The sequence below is a fragment of the Schistocerca serialis genome, chromosome 7, assembly GCF_023864345.2.
Source record: "Schistocerca serialis cubense isolate TAMUIC-IGC-003099 chromosome 7, iqSchSeri2.2, whole genome shotgun sequence".
NCBI lineage: Eukaryota > Metazoa > Arthropoda > Insecta > Orthoptera > Acrididae > Schistocerca > Schistocerca serialis.
In genome coordinates this window covers 601,278,221-601,297,041 of record NC_064644.1, presented here as the reverse complement: position 1 = coordinate 601,297,041, position 18,821 = coordinate 601,278,221, and the positions used below count along the sequence as shown (strand labels likewise).

The following is an 18,821-nucleotide window of genomic DNA, read 5'->3' as shown; positions in this document are numbered from 1 at the left end:
ACACTTAAAAGTTAACTTTATGCTGTGAAAAGCAAAACAATCATTTCTTATTTGTACACCACTCAGCTTCTTCACAGCGCTCATCATGTTGGGTGTATTACTTAAAGGCTAAAATGTGTAATGATGAAAACTGACAACCAAAGCATCATCAAATTTTCAGGTTACATGTAGTCTTTTCTTTTCTTTTTTTCTTTGTGTGTGTGTGTGTGTGTGTTTATGAGAGAGAGAGAGAGAGAGAGAGAGAGATTATGTGACCATGTCTTCCAGGAACACAGTGCTGATCAAGGTCTCCCAGTACCCTCCTTCCCTCTCAGTGCCTAGTGCTGGACCTACCTGACCTATGCATAAATCCAGCTTTGGAATCAAGTATGGGAACAGCAATTACTGAGTGCCTCTGGGTCCATTGTAAATGTCTTATCTTGTCTTTTCAAGTGTGAGTGATATGAAGAAGCTATACTATACACTTAATACGTGCTCTAGAAACTATGTAAGTAGGCTTTTGTGGAATAGTTTTGGAATGTTTATTAATAGCTGATGACTGCTGTATTAGCTTGTATGGTGATGTTTTGACTGCTTGGGCAATGTCTGTTCTAGACCTATTACCCCATGCAGCTACACCTAACTTCGGCTCTTTAACACTCCCTTGCTAGACTGGTGTAGAGATTCAGCCTTGCAACTCTTGTGACTTATCTCAAGGTTGAGCTGCGCTGTGCCCTGTTCCTCCTTGGCATTGAACTCCTTTCTTCCTTGCAGATTTCTGTAAGTGAAATGACTATAAACCAAACACTGCTTCTCTACTTAAATAAAGTGTAGACTGGTTCTAATTACCTTTGGATATTGTATATGTATAATTGGTTACATGTTACATGGGAAGTTACTATTCCCAGAACCAACTAATAACTGCTGTTTGAAAGGCACATCATTAATATTTTGTGAATAGTATAAAATAACAATCACTTACATACATTATATTCATCTTCCTTGGTGCCAGAGATCTTCCATTGTACCAGAGCTCCTTCATTCCTCCTAGCTCCACAGAGATTTTCAGCAGGTAGGCTCCACACCAGTTGAGTAATATTTTTCCGCAGTATGTGGCCCAATGTTTACAAACTAATTACGATTATGCACATCTTTACTCTGAGCTCTGTATTTGATGTATGTGATACATTCCCTTCAATGAATGGCATAGTTCACTGCATATCCCTCTACTAACAAAAGAGAAAAGATGTCATGATCACAAACTTAACAGCCAGTCAGTACAAACATACATATCCTCTAATACAAACATACACTCCTGGAAATGGAAAAAAGAACACATTGACACCGGTGTGTCAGACCCACCATACTTGCTCCGGACACTGCGAGAGGGCTGTACAAGCAATGATCACACGCACGGCACAGCGGACACACCAGGAACCGCGGTGTTGGCCGTCGAATGGCGCTAGCTGCGCAGCATTTGTGCACCGCCGCCGTCAGTGTCAGCCAGTTTGCCGTGGCATACGGAGCTCCATCGCAGTCTTTAACACTGGTAGCATGCCGCGACAGCGTGGACGTGAACCGTATGTGCAGTTGACGGACTTTGAGCGAGGGCGTATAGTGGGCATGCGGGAGGCCGGGTGGACGTACCGCCGAATTGCTCAACACGTGGGGCGTGAGGTCTCCACAGTACATCGATGTTGTCGCCAGTGGTCGGCGGAAGGTGCACGTGCCCGTCGACCTGGGACTGGACCGCAGCGACGCACAGATGCACGCCAAGACCGTAGGATCCTACGCAGTGCCGTAGGGGACTGCACCGCCACTTCCCAGCAAATTAGGGACACTGTTGCTCCCGGGGTATCGGCGAGGACCATTCGCAACCGTCTCCATGAAGCTGGGCTACGGTCCCGCACACCGTTAGGCCGTCTTCCGCTCACGCCCCAACATCGTGCAGCCCGCCTCCAGTGATGTCGCGACAGGCGTGAATGGAGGGACGAATGGAGACGTGTCATCTTCAGCGATGAGAGTCGCTTCTGCCTTGGTGCCAATGATGGTCGTATGCGTGTTTGGCGCCGTGCAGGTGAACGCCACAATCAGGACTGCATACGACCGAGGCACACAGGGCCAACACCCGGCATCATGGTGTGGGGAGCGATCTCCTACACTGGCCGTACACCACTGGTGATCGTCGAGGGGACACTGAATAGTGCACGGTACATCCAAACCGTCATCGAACCCATCGTTCTACCATTCCTAGACCGGCAAGGGAACTTGCTGTTCCAACAGGACAATGCACGTCCGCATGTATCCCGTGCCACCCAATGTGCTCTAGAAGGTGTAAGTCAACTACCCTGGCCAGCAAGATCTCCGGATCTGTCCCCCATTGAGCATGTTTGGGACTGGATGAAGCGTCGTCTCACGCGGTCTGCACGTCCAGCACGAACGCTGGTCCAACTGAGGCGCCAGGTGGAAATGGCATGGCAAGCCGTTCCACAGGACTACATCCAGCATCTCTACGATCGTCTGCATGGGAGAGTAGCAGCCTGCATTGCTGCGAAAGGTGGATATACACTGTACTAGTGCCGACATTGTGCATGCTCTGTTGCCTGTGTCTATGTGCCTGTGGTTCTGTCAGTGTGATCATGTGATGTATCTGACCCCAGGAATGTGTCAATAAAGTTTCCCCTTCCTGGGACAATGAATTCACGGTGTTCTTATTTCAATTTCCAGGAGTGTACATATCCTCTAATTATAATTTTTGTGGATTGTTATATTATTTTTAATAGCTCCTCTACTTTGGATGGCAAAGTGACGTAGAGTGAACCATAATTACATTGCTTTCTTTCAGAGCACTTTCAGCTCTTTAAACATTAAGTCCATTAATTTTGTATTCTTGCCTTTGGAGAAAGCAATTGTTTTATACAATTTTAAGGTAAAACATCAGATTATGCAGAGACTCAAATCCTCATGGGGAACTACAGGTTAGCTAATTTTTACTTTCTCAATTTATTATCCGGTTTGGAGGAGATGCTCCCTTAAGTAGGGTCCTTATTCCTTTCTTCGTGAATATTACCTTTAAGCATTCCTCCTCCCTGCAGGCTATCTTTCTGGGGATTCACTACTCTTTTCCTCTAATTTCACAGGCCCAGTGAGCATGATGTACCTCGCCTTTCCTCTAAGGGGGTCAGGGTCCTCCCTTCCACGGGTCCATCAGAACCTGGCATAAGTTCCCTTCTTTGAGTATTAATAACCCATATAGTGTTTGGGGTCCTCCCTTCCTTGGGTCCACCCAAACCTGGCACGAGCTCCCTTGTTTGGGGATTACTTACCCATAACTCCCAATATGAACTACCTCCCTCTCCTTTTCTATTACTTTCCTGAGTACTACAGTACTACTCCTCATTCACTTCACCTCATCTTACGGCTGCACCCTCGATGAACTCCAGCTATCTTCTGCTTTTCAACTAGGAGTTCTCCTGTCTATTTTCCTCCCTCCAAAACTCCTTTTCCTTCTTAGCATTGGCTTGTCATTTCTATATGAAGATTATTAGTCAGACACCGTCTCCTTGTCCTTCCTCCCCATCAAACAGTGACAAACCTACCAAAAGAATACCCTGAAATCATCTTTGTTCATGTATAGTTTCTAGGTGTGTGTGTATATATATATAATAGAGGGAAACATTCCACGCGGGAAAAATATATTTAAAACAAAGATGATGTGACTTACCATACGAAAGCGCTGGCAGGTCGATAGAAAAACAAACACATACATACACACAAAATTCAAGCTTTCGCAACAAACTGTTGCCTCATCAGGAAAGAGGGAAGGAGAGGGAAAGACGAAAGGATGTGGGTTTTAAGGGAGAGGATAAGGAGTCATTCCAATGATTTGACTTACCAAATGAAAGTGCTGGCACGTCGACAGACACACAAACAACCACAAACATACACACAAAATTCAAGCTTTCGCAACAAACTGTTGCCTCATCAGGAAAGAGGGAAGGAGAGGGAAAGACGAAAGATGAAAGGATGTGGGTTTTAAGGGAGGGGGTAAGGAGTCATTCCAACCCCGGGAGCGGAAAGACTTACCTTAGGGAGAAAGAAGGGGTATACACTCGCATACACACACACACACATCCATCCGCACATACACAGACACAAGCAGACATTTGTAAAGGCAAAGAGTTTGGGCAGAGATGTCAGTCGAGGCAGAAGTACAGAGGCAAAGATGTTGTTGAAAGACAGGTGAGGTATGAGTGGCAGCAAATTGAAATTAGCAGAGATTGAGGCCTGGCGGGTCACAAGAAGAGAGGATATACTGAAGGGCAAGTTCCCATCTCCGGAGTTCTGACAGGTTGGTGTTAGTGGGAAGTATCCAGATAACCCGGACGGTGTAACACTGTGCCAAGATGTGCTGGCCGTGCACCAAGGCATGTTTAGCCACAGGGTGATCCTCATTACCAACAAACACTGTCTGCCTGTGTCCATTCATGCAAATGGACAGTTTGTTGCTAATCATTCCTACATAGAAAGCTTCACAGTGTAGGCAGGTCAGTTGGTAAATCACGTGGGTGCTTTCACACGTGGCTCTGCCTTTGATCGTGTACACCTTCCGGGTTACAGGACTGGAGTAGGTGGTGGTGGGAGAGTGCATGGGACAGGTTTTACACCGGGGGCGATTACAAGGGTAGGAGCCAGAGGGTAGGGAAGGTGGTTTGGGGATTTCATAGGGATGAACTAAGAGGTTACAAAGGTTAGGTGGATGGCGGAAAGACACTCTTGGTGGAGTGGGGAGGATTTCATCAAGGATAGATCTCATTTCAAGGCAGGATTTAAGGAAGTCATATCCCTGCTGGAAAGCTACATTCAGAGTCTGATCCAGTCCCGGAAAGTATCCTGTCACAAGTGGGGCACTTTTGGGGTTCTTCTGTGGGAGGTTCTGGGTTTGAGGAGATGAGGAAGTGGCTCTCGTTATTTGCTTCTGTACCAGGTCGGGAGGGTAGTTGCGGGATGCGAAAACACCCACGTGATTTACCAACTGACCTGCCTACACTGTGAAGCTTCCTATGTGGGAATGACCAGCAACAAACTGTCCATTCGCATGAATGGACACAGGCAGACAGTGTTTGTTGGTAATGAGGATCACCCTGTGGCTAACCATGCCTTGGTGCATGGCCAGCACATCTTGGCACAGTGTTACACCGTCCAGGTTATCTCGATACTTCCCACTAACACCAACCTGTCAGAACTCCGGAGATGGGAACTTGCCCTTCAGTATATCCTTTCTTCTCGTGACCTGCCAGGCCTCAATCTCCGCTAATTTCAATTTGCTGCCACTCATACCTCATCTGTCTTTCAACAACATCTTTGCCTCTGTACTTCTGCCTCGACTGACATCTCTGCCCAAACTCTTTGCCTTTACAAATGTCTGCTTGTGTCTGTGTATGTGCGGATGGATATGTGTGTGTGTGCGAGTGTATACCCCTTCTTTCCCCCTATGGTAAGTCTTTCCACTCCCGGGATTGGAATGACTCCTTACCCCCTCCCTTAACACCCACATCCCATCATCTTTCGTCTTTCCCTCTCCTTCCCTCTTTCCTGATGAGGCAACAGTTTGTTGCGAAAGCTTGAATTTCATGTGTATGTTTGTGTTTGTTTGTGTGTCTATCGACCTGCCAGCACTTTCGTTCGGTAAGTCACATCATCTGTGTTTTTTTTTTATATATATATATATATATATATATATATATATATATATATATATATATATATATATATATATATATATATATATATATATAAAAACAAAGATGATGTGACTTACCAAATGAAAGTGCTGGCAGGTCGACAGACACACAAACAAACACAAACATACACACAAAATTCAAGCTTTCGCAACAAACTGTTGCCTCATCAGGAAAGAGGGAAGGAGAGGGAAAGACGAAAGGATGTGGGTTTTAAGGGAGAGGGTAAGGAGTCATTCCAATCCCGGGAGCGGAAAGACTTACCTTAGGGGGAAAAAAGGACGGGTATACACTCGCACAAACACACATATCCATCCACACATATCCACATATATATAGGGGGAAAAAAGGACGGGTATACACTCGCACACACACACATATCCATCCACACATATACAGACACAAGCAGACATATTTAAAGACAAAGAGTTTGGGCAGAGATGTCAGTCGAGGCAGAAGTGCAGAGGCAAAGATGTTGTTGAATGACAGGTGAGGTATGAGTGGCGGCTACTTGAAATTAGCGGAGATTGAGGCCTGGTGGATAACGGGAAGAGAGGATATATTGAAGAGCAAGTTCCCATCTCCGGAGTTCGGATAGGTTGGTGTTAGTGGGAAGTATCCAGATAACCCGGACGGTGTAACACTGTGCCAAGATGTGCTGGCCGTGCACCAAGGCATGTTTAGCCACAGGGTGATCCTCATTACCAACAAACACTGTCTGCCTGTGTCCATTCATGCGAATGGACAGTTTGTTGCTGGTCATTCCCACATAGAATGCGTCACAGTGTAGGCAGGTCAGTTGGTAGATCACATGGGTGCTTTCACACGTGGCTCTGCCTTTGATCGTGTACACCTTCCGGGTTACAGGACTGGAGTAGGTGGTGGTGGGAGGGTGCATGGGACAGGTTTTGCACCGGGGGCGGTTACAAGGGTAGGAGCCAGAGGGTAGGGAAGATGGTTTGGGGAATTCATAGGGATGAACTAAGAGGTTACGAAGGTTAGGTGGACGGCGGAAAGACACTCTTGGTGGAGTGGGGAGGATTTCATGATGGATGGATCTCATTTCAGGGCAGGATTTGAGGAAGTCGTATCCCTGCTGGAGAGCCACATTCAGAATCTGATCCAGTCCCGGAAAGTATCCTGTCACAAGTGGGGCACTTTTGTGGTTCTTCTGTGGGAGGTTCTGGGTTTGAGAGGATGAGAAGTGGCTCTGGTTATTTGCTTCTGTACCAGGTCGGGAGGGTAGTTGCGGGATGCGAAAGCTGTTGTCAGGTTGTTGGTGTAATGCTTCAGGGATTCTGAACTGGAGCAGATTCGTTTGCCACGAAGACCTAGGCTGTAGGGAAGGGACCGTTTGATGTGAAATAGGTGGCAGCTGTCGTAATAGAGGTACTGTTGCTTGTTGGTGGGTTTGATGTGGACGGACGTGTGAAGCTGGCCATTGGACAGGTGGAGGTCAACATCAAGGAAAGTGGCATGCGATTTGGAGTAGGACCAGGTGAATCTGATGGAACCAAAGGAGTTGAGGTTGGATAGGAAATTCTGGAGTTCTTCTTCACTGTGAGTCCAGATCATGAAGATGTCATCAATAAATCTGTACCAAACTTTGGGTTGGCAGGCCTGGGTAACCAAGAAGGCTTCCTCTAAGCGACCCATGAATAGGTTGGCGTACGAAGGGGCCATCCTGGTACCCATGGCTGTTCCCTTTAATTGTTGGTATGTCTGGCCTTCAAAAGTGAAGAAGTTGTGGGTCAGGATGAAGCTGGCTAAGGTAATGAGGAAAGAGGTTTTAGGTAGGGTGGCAGGTGATCGGCGTGAAAGGAAGTGCTCCATCGCAGCGAGGCCCTGGACGTGCGGGATATTTGTGTATAAGGAAGTGGCATCAATGGTTACAAGGATGGTTTCTGGGGGTAACGGATTGGGTAAAGATTCCAGGTGTTCGAGAAAGTGGTTGGTGTCTTTGATGAAGGATGGGAGACTGCACGTAATGGGTTGAAGGTGTTGATCTACGTAGGCAGAGATACGTTCCGTGGGGGCTTGGTAACCAGCTACAATGGGGCGGCCAGGATGATTGGGTTTGTGAATTTTAGGAAGAAGGTAGAAGGTAGGGGTGCGGGGTGTCGGTGGGGTCAGGAGGTTGATGGAGTCAGGTGAAAGGTTTTGTAGGGGGCCTAAGGTTCTGAGGATTCCTTGAAGCTCCGCCTGGACATCAGGAATGGGATTACCTTGGCAAACTTTGTATGTGGTGTTGTCTGAAAGCTGACGCAGTCCCTCAGCCACATACTCCCGACGATCAAGTACCACGGTCGTGGAACCCTTGTCCGCCAGAAGAATGATGATGGACCGGTCAGCCTTCAGATCACGGATAGCCTGGGCTTCAGCAGTGGTGATGTTGGGAGTAGGATTAAGGTTTTTTAAGAATGATTGAGAGGCAAGGCTAGAAGTCAGAAATTCCTGGAAGGTTTGGAGAGGGTGATTTTGAGGAAGAGGAGGTGGGTCCCGCTGTGATGGAGGATGGAACTGTTCCAGGCAGGGTTCAATTTGGATAGTGTCTTGGGGAGTTGGATCATTAGGGGTAGGATTAGGATCATTTTTCTTCGTGGCAAAGTGATACTTCCAGCAGAGAGTACGGGTGTAGGACAGTAAATCTTTGACGAGGGCTTTTTGGTTGAATCTGGGAGTGGGGCTGAAGGTGAGGCCTTTGGATAGGACAGAGGTTTCGGATTGGGAGAGAGGTTTGGAGGAAAGGTTAACTACTGAATTAGGGTGTTGTGGTGCCAGATTGTGTTGCTTGGAATTTTGAGGTTTTGGAGAGAGTGGAGCTGGAAGTGGGAGACTGAGTAGGTGGGAGAGACTGGGTTTGTGTGCAATGAGAGGTGGTTGAGGTTTGCTGGAAAGGTTGTGGAGGTGGGAAACCAGGAGATTGGATAGTTTTTTGAGGTGAAGGGTGGCATGCTGCTCTAATTTGCGGTTGGCCTGTAAGAGGATGCTCTGAATCGCCGGTGTGAATGTGGGAGAGGAAAGATTGAGGACTTTTATTAAGGATAGGAGTTGACGGGTGTGTTCATTGGCTGAGTTGATGTGTAGGTGAAGGATTAGGTGGGTGAGGGCAATGGATTGTTCAGTTTGGAACTGGTATAGGGACTGATGGAAAGAAGGGTTGCAGCCAGAGATGGGAACTTTAAGTGTGAGGCCTTTGGGGGTTATGCCAAATGTCAGACAAGCCTGAGAAAATAAAATATGCGAGCGTAATCTGGCTAGGGTGAAGGCATGTTTGCGGAGGGAATGTAAGTAAAACTTAATGGGGTCGTGGTGGGGGTGTTGTGAGGGTGACATGGTATTAGAAGGTGGAAAGTGTAACATGAGGTTGAAATGAAAATGAAAGATAAAAATATATGGGGAGAGATAAGGGTGAACTAGAAAATAACTGGAGATCTGGTATGAAAAAAGGCGAAAAAGTGTTGGTTAAGTTGATCCTGTGGTGAACTTGGGTTGGTAGACAGCGATGTGCATGAAGGTTAGGTGGTTGTGTTGCCGCTAAAACACGTTAAAGGACGGAGAAATTCGGGAAAATTTCGAAAAAACGTGTAAATGTATTAAAAGGAGTGGTGTTGTGGTGAAAGATTACGAAAATGGGGCTAACAATTGTAAATAATGATGTTAAAACCTGTGGGGAGCGGCTAAAAATGATGTGCGAAAAACGGAAGTGGAAATAAAGTAAAAGTTATTATAACTAGCCGAAATGGTTGTTTAATACGGGAAAGCAGCTGTTATTGAACTAGAAACGGTGGATTTTATAGCAGCGGTATTGTTGAAAGCGCAAAATAAAAATTTTTTTGGTTATGGTTTGGAAGTGGGTTACGTATATATAGGCGGGATAAAATTGTATTGCGGTAAAAAGGGGAAGGTGAATACAAAGTGAGACTACTGGTAAAAACAGAAAGAGAAAATAAGACGACAGGAAAGATTTCGAGATGCAACAGCGACAATAACAAACGTAATTGTTGGGTTCAAATAAATGATATGGTTGTAATAGTGGGAAACATTCCATGTAGGAAATATATATCTAAAAACAAAGATGATGTGACTTACCAAATGAAAGTGCTGGCAGGTCGACAGACACACAAACAAACACAAACATACACACAAAATTCAAGCTTTCGCAACAAACTGTTGCCTCATCAGGAAAGAGGGAAGGAGAGGGAAAGACGAAAGGGAGAGGGTAAGGAGTCATTCCAATCCTGGGAGCGGAAAGACTTACCTTAGGGGGAAAAAAGACGGGTATACACTCCCGCACACACACACACACACACACCCACACCCACACACACACACACATATATATATATATATATATATATATATATATATATATATATATATATATAAAAAAACAAAGATGAGGTGACTTACCGAACAAAAGCGCTGGCAGGTCGATAGACACACAAACAAACACAAACATACACACAAAATTCAAGCTTTCGCAACAAACTGTTGCCTCATCAGGAAAGAGGGAAGGAGAGGGGAAGATGAAAGGAAGTGGGTTTTAAGGGAGAGGGTAAGGAGTCATTCCAATCCCGGGAGCGGAAAGACTTACCTTAGGGGGAAAAAAGGACAGGTATACACTCGCACACACGCACATATCCATCCACACATACAGACACAAGCAGACATATTTAAATATATATATATATATATATATATATATATATATAATGGAAGGAAACATTCCACGTGGGAAAAATTATATATAAAAACAAAGATGAGGTGACTTACCGAACAAAAGCGCTGGCAGGTCGATAGACACACACACACACACACATATATATATATATATATATATATATATATATATATATATATATATATATATGTGTGTGTGTGTGTGTGTGTGTGTGTGTGTGTGTGTGTGTTTTTTTGTGTTCGTGTATGTGCAACATGTGTGTGTCTGTGTCCTGGTGTGTGTGTGTGTGTGTGTGTGTGTGTGTGTGTGTGTGTGTGAGAGAGAGAGAGAGAGAAGTTATACACAAACCCTCCCACAACACATCAAATTACAACAAATATCAACAAAAATCATCAATTACATTCTCGATAATGATGACATTGTGTCACTAGAGTAGTCCATCTTTATTGTCATATGTGAAACACCCACTAGAGCATTCCTACTGTTGTAGGATGTAAATTCTATTATATAGACTGTAAAAGAAGAGATCCTGTGATAGGAACTTTGCATATGGACAGAGGAAAGATAGATTTGGTGCTCCTAATGGAGAAGTAAGAAAAAGAAATAGAGAGACAGGTAGTTTAGGATTGAAGAAGAAAATAAGACAGTACCCGATAGATGGATTCCCTTACCACCCCCAACCCAGGGACACTATCTGCCAAGGTACTTCATCATGGTGGCAGAGAGAGATGTTATTTGGCATGCCCTACAGATCAGACTTGCCACAGCTTCACCATTGCAGAAACCATGAAAGCTGATCCTAACAAACTCCTATAAAATGCGATGGAATAGGCAAGTTTATTCACATAAGTCATCGTCAATGGTCAGTATAATTTCTGTCAGTCTGTCCATCAGTCAATACTTGATAGAGGTTATATCACTACCCATGATTAATCTTCCCCCTCCAAAAACTTCACATACAAACCCAATCACTGTTTCTACCATGTGATGGTAAGTGACCTGCCTCTTTGGTCAGCGATCTTACACTAAAGGAATACTTAGCAGCTTATTAAATAACAGTTGACAGTATTTGTTTACACACTTTCACCATTAAGAATGATCATTGATGTTACTGTGTTTCTTTCTCATGTTTAATTTTTGGCATCTTATACTGCTTAAACATATCAATGTTGTAGAATCCCTTTTCTTGGCTGTTTTCTGGATCAACCAAGAAAACTGCTTTAAAATGAGGTACATATAAAACTTTGTAAGGACCGGTATACTATGGGAAAGACTGGTGTATTTCTTTCTTCAAAAATGAGCTATAGTGTTCTTAATTATTACCAAGTTGTCCACATCAAAGTTAGGTGTCATAGCTTTTTCATTATATTTTTGTGCATCCATTTGTCTGCTGCTCATTATAAATTTACTTTTACAACATTGTCTATGTAGTATCCGTGTTTTTATTATCATCGTCTGGCCATTTAAACAATTTCAACAGTGGCTCGCCTATGAATTTACCTTACATTGTTTCGATGGGAGGTAAACCAGTATACAGATATGGAAGTTCATTATGTATTACTTGGAACTCTGATATTTTCTGTCCCCAAGTTGTATGTCTGTCTGAACAGTACATCCTACATAACTTACTGATTTCTCTTGTGATACATTCACAAGGATTAATTTGTGGATGGTATTTGGAGGTAGTAATGTGTGTAACATTTTCCCATGCTAAAAACTCTTTAAAGGCTGTACTCATAAACTGTGGGCCGTTGTCTGTCAACAGTCTACATGGCTTTTGCATATCCAAGAAATATTCCGGCAGCTGTCTGAGTTGGTAAAGACTGCCAGTCTTGTTAGTGAGATGAAGGCAGAGCTCACCATCTGCAGCATCGTCGACAGGACCAATTGCGGACCTTTGTCACAAAGCTGAGGGGAGGGTCTGAATCAGAGGCTGAGACAGTTCTGCGACCATGAAGGCTGCAGATTCCTCGACTTGCGCCATAGGGTGGTGGGGTTTCGGGTTCCGCCAAATAGGTCAGGTGTCCACTACACACAGGAGGCAGCTACACAGGTAGCAGGGCTGTGTGGTGTGGACTGGGCGGTGTTTTAGGTTAGACAGTCTCAGGAAAGATCAAAAAGGGCTCCAGTCTCAAAGGGTACAGGGCAAAGAAATGACCAAGCAACAGTCAGTATTGTAGTTGTAAATTGTCGTAGCTGTGTTGGAAAAGTACCAGAACTTCAAGCACTGATAGAAAGCACTGAAGCTGAAATTGTTATAGGAACAGAAAGCTCGCTAAAGCCAGAGATAAATTTTACAGAGGCACAAAGCGTGTTCAGAAAGGATAGATTAAATAAAGTAGGTGGTGGGGTGTTTGTATCTGTTGGTAGTAGTTTATCTTGTAGTTAAGTTGAAATAGATAGTTCCTGTGAATACTATGGGTAGAGGCTATACTCAACAGCCATACCAAATTAATAATTGGCTCCTTCTACCGCCCCCCCCCCCCCCCCCCCTCCCTGACTCAGATGATATGATAGCTGAACGGTTCAAAGAAAACTTGAATCTCATTACAAATAAGTACCCCACTCGTACAGTTGTAATTGGTGGAGACTTCAATCTACCCTTCATTTGTTGGCGAAAATACACGTTCAAAGTCGTTGGTAGACAGAAAACATCTTCCAAAATTTTACTAAATGCTTTCTCTGAGAATTACTTTGAACAGTTAGCTCATGAGCCCACACGAATTGTAAATGGTTGCGAAAACACACTTGACCTCTTGGCCACAAATAATCCTGATCTAATAGAGAGTGTCATGACATATACAGTGATTAGTGAACATAAGGTCATTGCAGCGAGGCACAAAACCGTATCAACCAAAACCACTAAAAATAAATGCAAAATATATCTATTTAAAACAGCAGATAAAAATTTGATTGATGCCTTCCTAAGAGAGAGTCTCCCTTCCTTCCAAGCTAATTATGTAAATGTAGACCAGCTATGGCTCAAATTCAAAGATCGACAGCAATAGATAGATTCATACCACATAAGTTAATAAGAGATGGGACTTATCCACCATGGTACACAAAACACGTAAGAACACTGTTGCAGAAGCAACGAAAAAACCATGCCAAATTCAGAACTATACGAAATCCCCAAGACTGGCTAAGTTTCATGGAAGCTCGAAATTTAGTGTGGACATCAATGCAAGACGCTTTTAATAGTTTCCGCAATGAAACATTGCCTCAACATATGATAGAAAACCCAAAGAGATTCTCGTCGCATGTAAAGTACACCAGTGGCAAAAAACAGTCAATACCATCACTGCACGATAGCGATGGAAATGTTACCAACAACAGTGCCACTAGAGCGGAGTTACTAAATACAGTTTTCCATAATTCCTTCATGAAAGAAGATGAAGTAAATATTCCAGAACTCGAAACCAGAACAGCTGTTAGCATGAGTGACATAAAAGTAGATATCTTAGGCGTTGCGAAACAACTCAAATCATGTAAGAAAGGCAAGTCTTCCAGTCCAGATGGTATACCAATCAGGTTCCTTTCAGAGTATGCAGACATAATAGCACCTTTCTTTGAATTACAGACCCATATCACTGACCTCAATTTGCAGTAGGATTTTGGAGCATGTACTGTAATCGAAAACTATGAATCACCTTGAAGAAAATGACTTATTGGTACATAACCAACACGGATTCAGAAAATATCATTCTTGTGCAACACATTCCCATGATGTACTGAATGCTGTCAACAAGGGATCTCAGATCTATTCCATATTCCTAGATTTCCAGAAGGCTTTTGATACCGTTCCTCACAAGCGACTATTAATCAAATTGCGTGCATATGGAATATCATATCAGTTGTGTGGCTGGATTCGTGATTTTCTCTCAGAGAGGTCACAGTTCGTAGTGATAGAATCATCGAGTAGAACAGATGTGATAGATAGCTGGTGTTCCGCAAGGTAGTGTCATAGGCCCTCTGCTGTTCCTGATTTACATAAATGATGTAGATGATAATCTGACCTTTAGATTGTTTGCTGATGACACTGTAATTAACCATCTAGTAAAATCATCAGACAATCAATTCCAATTACATAATGATCTAGAGAGAATTTCTGTATGGTGCGAAAAGTGGCAGTTGGCATGAAACAAAGAAAAGTGTGAGGTCATCCACATGAGTACTAAAAGAAATCCAACAAATTTTGGGTATACAATAAATCGCACAAAACTAAGGGCTGCCAATTCAACTAAATACCTAGGAATAACAATTACAAGCAACATAAATTGGAAATACCACATTGATAACATTGTGGGGAATGCGAAACAAAGACTGTGCTTTGTTGGCAGAATACTTAGAAGGTGCGACAAACCCACTAAAGAGACAGCCTACATTACACTTGTCCATCCTCTGCTGGAATATTGCTGCGTGGTGTGGGATCCTTACCAGGTAGGATTGACGGAGGACATCGAAAAAGTGCAAAGAAGGGCAGCTCATTTCGTGTTATTGTGCAATAGGGGTGACAGTGTCACTGATATGATATGCGAGTTGGGGTGGCAGTCACTGAAACAAAGGCAGTTTTCTTTGCGATGAGATCTATTCACAAAATTTCAATCACCAACTTTCTCTTCTGAATGCAAAAATATTTTATTGACACCCACCTACATAGGGAGAAATGGTCATCATAATACAATAAGAGAAATCAGAGCTCAAACGGAAACGTTTAGGTGTTCTTTAAAAAAAAAAAAAAAAAAAAAAAAATGGTTCAAATGGCTCTGAGCACTATGGGACTTAACATCTGTGGTCATCAGTCCCCTAGAACTTAGAACTACTTAAACCTAACTAACCTAAGGACATCACACACATCCACGCCCGAGGCAGGATTCGAACCTGTGACCGGAGCGGTCGCGCGGTTCCGGACTGAGCGCCTAGAACCGCTAGACCGCCGCGGCCGGCGTTCTTTTTTCCTATGCGCCATTTGAGAGTGGAATCATAGAGAAGTAGTATCAAAATGGTTCGATGAAATGTCTGCCAGGCATTTAAGTATGAATTGCAGAGTAACCATGTAGATGTAGATTTCCATAGCCATCTAATCATCTCTGTGTTGGCATGCTAAATAGAATAGAATTTAACATATTTAGAACAGCACTCCAATAGTACAGATATATGTTTCCCCCCTTTACTCGTTGGCAGTTGACCAAAGAAATCAGGAGCCATTAGGTCATGTAAGGATTTAGGTATTATCATGAATAACCTATGTATAAGTTATGTATATGTATAGCTTGATTGTTGTCTTTCATCTTTTGGCAGGTTTCACATGTACATAGTATAGACAGTACTTTTTTACTCAAATTCTTAAAATAGTGAGATTTTACCATACATTGAACACATTTTCGTATCCCAAAGTGTCCATAGCCTTGAAGAATAAACGTAATTAAACCAAGTTCTACAGATTTCTGTATACACAGTCTCCAATAGAGTGTAATTTTCTGTACTCTCCAAAACAAAACATGATTTACCATAATCCATTCTAACATACCAGTATCAATTGTCTCTCCTTGGTCTAAGTTTTCCACTTATCCCCATAATACGGATCATCAGTGATTTCCTTCTTTATTCTTAAGGCTAGGTTTCTTACTTCATTATTGGTACAACTTATTGATAAAAAATTAATGTTGACGGTAACTCCAAGACCTTCCCTTCTTACCAAATCATTCATGCCCAATGACAAGCATGATAACGAGTCAGGAACTACATTTTGTGAACCCATTATATACATAATTACAATTTGATATTCCTGCAAAAATAGTATCCAATGCATTAACCTGCTGTGTAGTAGTCAACATTCCATAAGGAATGCTAGTGCTTGGTGATCAGTAGACACAAATATTTTAGATCTCCAAATTGGAGTTGGGAATTTTTTTATACTCCACACTATAGCAAGTATTTTTTTCTCTGTTGCTGTGTAGTTCACCTCATGTTTAGAGCTTGGCTCGCAAAAGCTATTATATTATGTTCTTCCATACTATTGTCCCATTCTCCCTTCAATAAAATAAAAAAAATAAAAATAAAAATAAAAAATAAAAAAAAAAACCTCGCATGCTGTTCCATACTCTGAGGTGTCAGTACTAACATAAAAGGTCTCTCCATCTGTGGTTCATTGAACCCCCTGCCAGGCACTTTATTGTGAATAGCAGAGTAAGCACGTAGATGTAGATGTGGGTGTTTTAAAGTGGGTGCCTCTACTAGAGCTACTTTAATCTCATTAAAGGCCTTACACTCTTTGTCTCCCCAAATCCATTTAGTTTTTGCCTTCTGTAAGTTCAGTAACTTAGGATTAGTCATAAGTTGACCTCAAATATATTTTCTATAGAATCCTGCTAGTCTCAGAAATACTTTCAGTTGTTTTGTACTTTTAGGTTCTGAATATTATTATACGGCTGTTATCCTGTCTGGATCTGCTTTTATTCCATTTATTCTCAGCAAGTGACCAAGAAACTTAAGTTCTTCTCTCCCAAAAATCAATTTCAACATTCTTATAGTGCTTCCTTTATCGAAGAACATTTTTAATGTTCTATCCAACAAATCACAGTGTTCTTCCCATGTCTAAGAGTATGTCATCAACACAGATTATTTCTCTCAATAAATCCTTACCCAGTACTGCACCCAAGGCTCTTATGAATACTGACACTAAGATATTTAATCCACAATGTAACACTCTAAATTGGTATGACTTACCCTCAAACAAAAAAAGCAGTTTTGCAAATCAAACTGCCTTTTCCTGCTGCTATTTAGTTTATTTAATCCATATGCATTTTGGCTTCTACTGTTTTGAGGCATCATAGTGATACAGTTTTGTTAGTTATAGATTATCAAACAGTTCACTTGACGATTTTTTTTTGTAAAAAATGTAATTACTTACGATTTTCTGAATTGCGTTTCCTCACATCTGGTCTGGAGGTCGTCGCACTACCACTTTTATCACTGTTCTATTTCACCTCTTCACCTCTTCGTGTCTTCGTGTTTTCGGCATCCGCACACTGTTCAGCATGTTTGTCACTCTTTTTTGTGGTGGACTATCGTTTTTCTGTCACTGGATACAACTATTTAGTCGTATACTTCTTTTCACAGCGTATATATTGCGACCCCATTACGTGTTTCATCGTCTTTGGTATGTTTACCTATGTGTCGCCAACCTAACGAAGTATATGTTCGTTACGAACTTCTGTTTATGCTGTTTATACCATCTGTGTGCGTATGAGAGGGAGAGAGTGGGGGGGGGATAGAGTCCCCCCCCCCTCTTTTTGGGGGGGGGGGGGGGAGGGGGGGCGGTTGTACTAGCTATTAGCGAGTGGCTGAAACTTTGGCAACAGCTGTTTTGACTTTCTGTTTCAATATTGTGGGGAGGGGTCATGGATGAGTGAGTGTAAAGATGTTTGGTTCTATTATTATTACATTGAACACTGTTTTTGTATTTATCCTTTTTACGAACATTATTCTATTATTTTATCTATTATTGTAAGTAATGAATTGTTTGGCACGTGTACTTGGTCATTCAACAGGATTTTCTCCTGTGCGTGGTTTTATGTATGTGGTAATTTTCTTTCATGGTCAGAAGGTGCTTTTTATTGTTGATTCTAATTATTCTCATGTAATCTTCCCTAGTGGTTGGTTTGTGGTCATTTTCTCTCAGGTGTTCTGCAAATGTGGAGTGGTTTGTCCCATATTTCCATGTCCTCATGTGTTCCTTGTATCTGACATCAAATGTTCTCCCTGTTTGGCCAATGTATGTGCCTTCACAAGTGTTACATTGTAACTGGTATATACCTGCTTTCTGGTATATGTCTCTGTTTTTTGTCAGTTTTGGGGTGTATTTTTGTATAGAATTGTCTGTTGCGTATGCTATGTTTATTCCCTGTCTTTTGAAAATGTTGGTGATTTTATGGGTGAGTTTGTGTTTGTATGTCATTGTGTACCATCTTGTGTTTTCTTTCTTTTTTTTCTGGTTATCCGGAGTAGTTGTTATGGGACTGCGTGTTTGTGTTTGGTTCTGTTGTGTTGTTATCTGTGGTTTGGAGCTTTCTGCTTTTATTTTACTTTTAATTTTCTTTTTGGTAACTTTCTTTGGTGAGTGGTACTGTGTTGAGTCTATGGAGCATGTGTCGGAGTGCTGCTTGCTTTTGTGCGTGTGGATTGCTCGAGGATTGGGGAATGATAATATCCATTGCTGTGGGTTTACCGTAAATTTCAAACATATGCTTATTGTTTTCTTTTTTGATTGTTATATCCAGAAAGTTAATTTGGTTGTTCTGTTCTCTTTCAATTGTGAATTTTATATTTTTATGTATCTTGTTGATGTCACTATGTAGTTTGTCTATTTTTGTTTCGGGGTTCATCTATTAAACAAAAGATGTCATCCATATACC

The 18,821-nt window shown here is 42.4% G+C and overlaps 1 protein-coding gene across 3 annotated transcripts in view; it reads left to right on the top strand.

Moving 5' to 3' along the window:
• The window catches only part of LOC126412277 (1-phosphatidylinositol 4,5-bisphosphate phosphodiesterase-like), a 613,130-nt gene that overhangs the window by 430,379 nt on the left and 163,930 nt on the right, over positions 1-18,821 (top strand). The gene's annotated exons all lie outside the window — the stretch shown is intronic.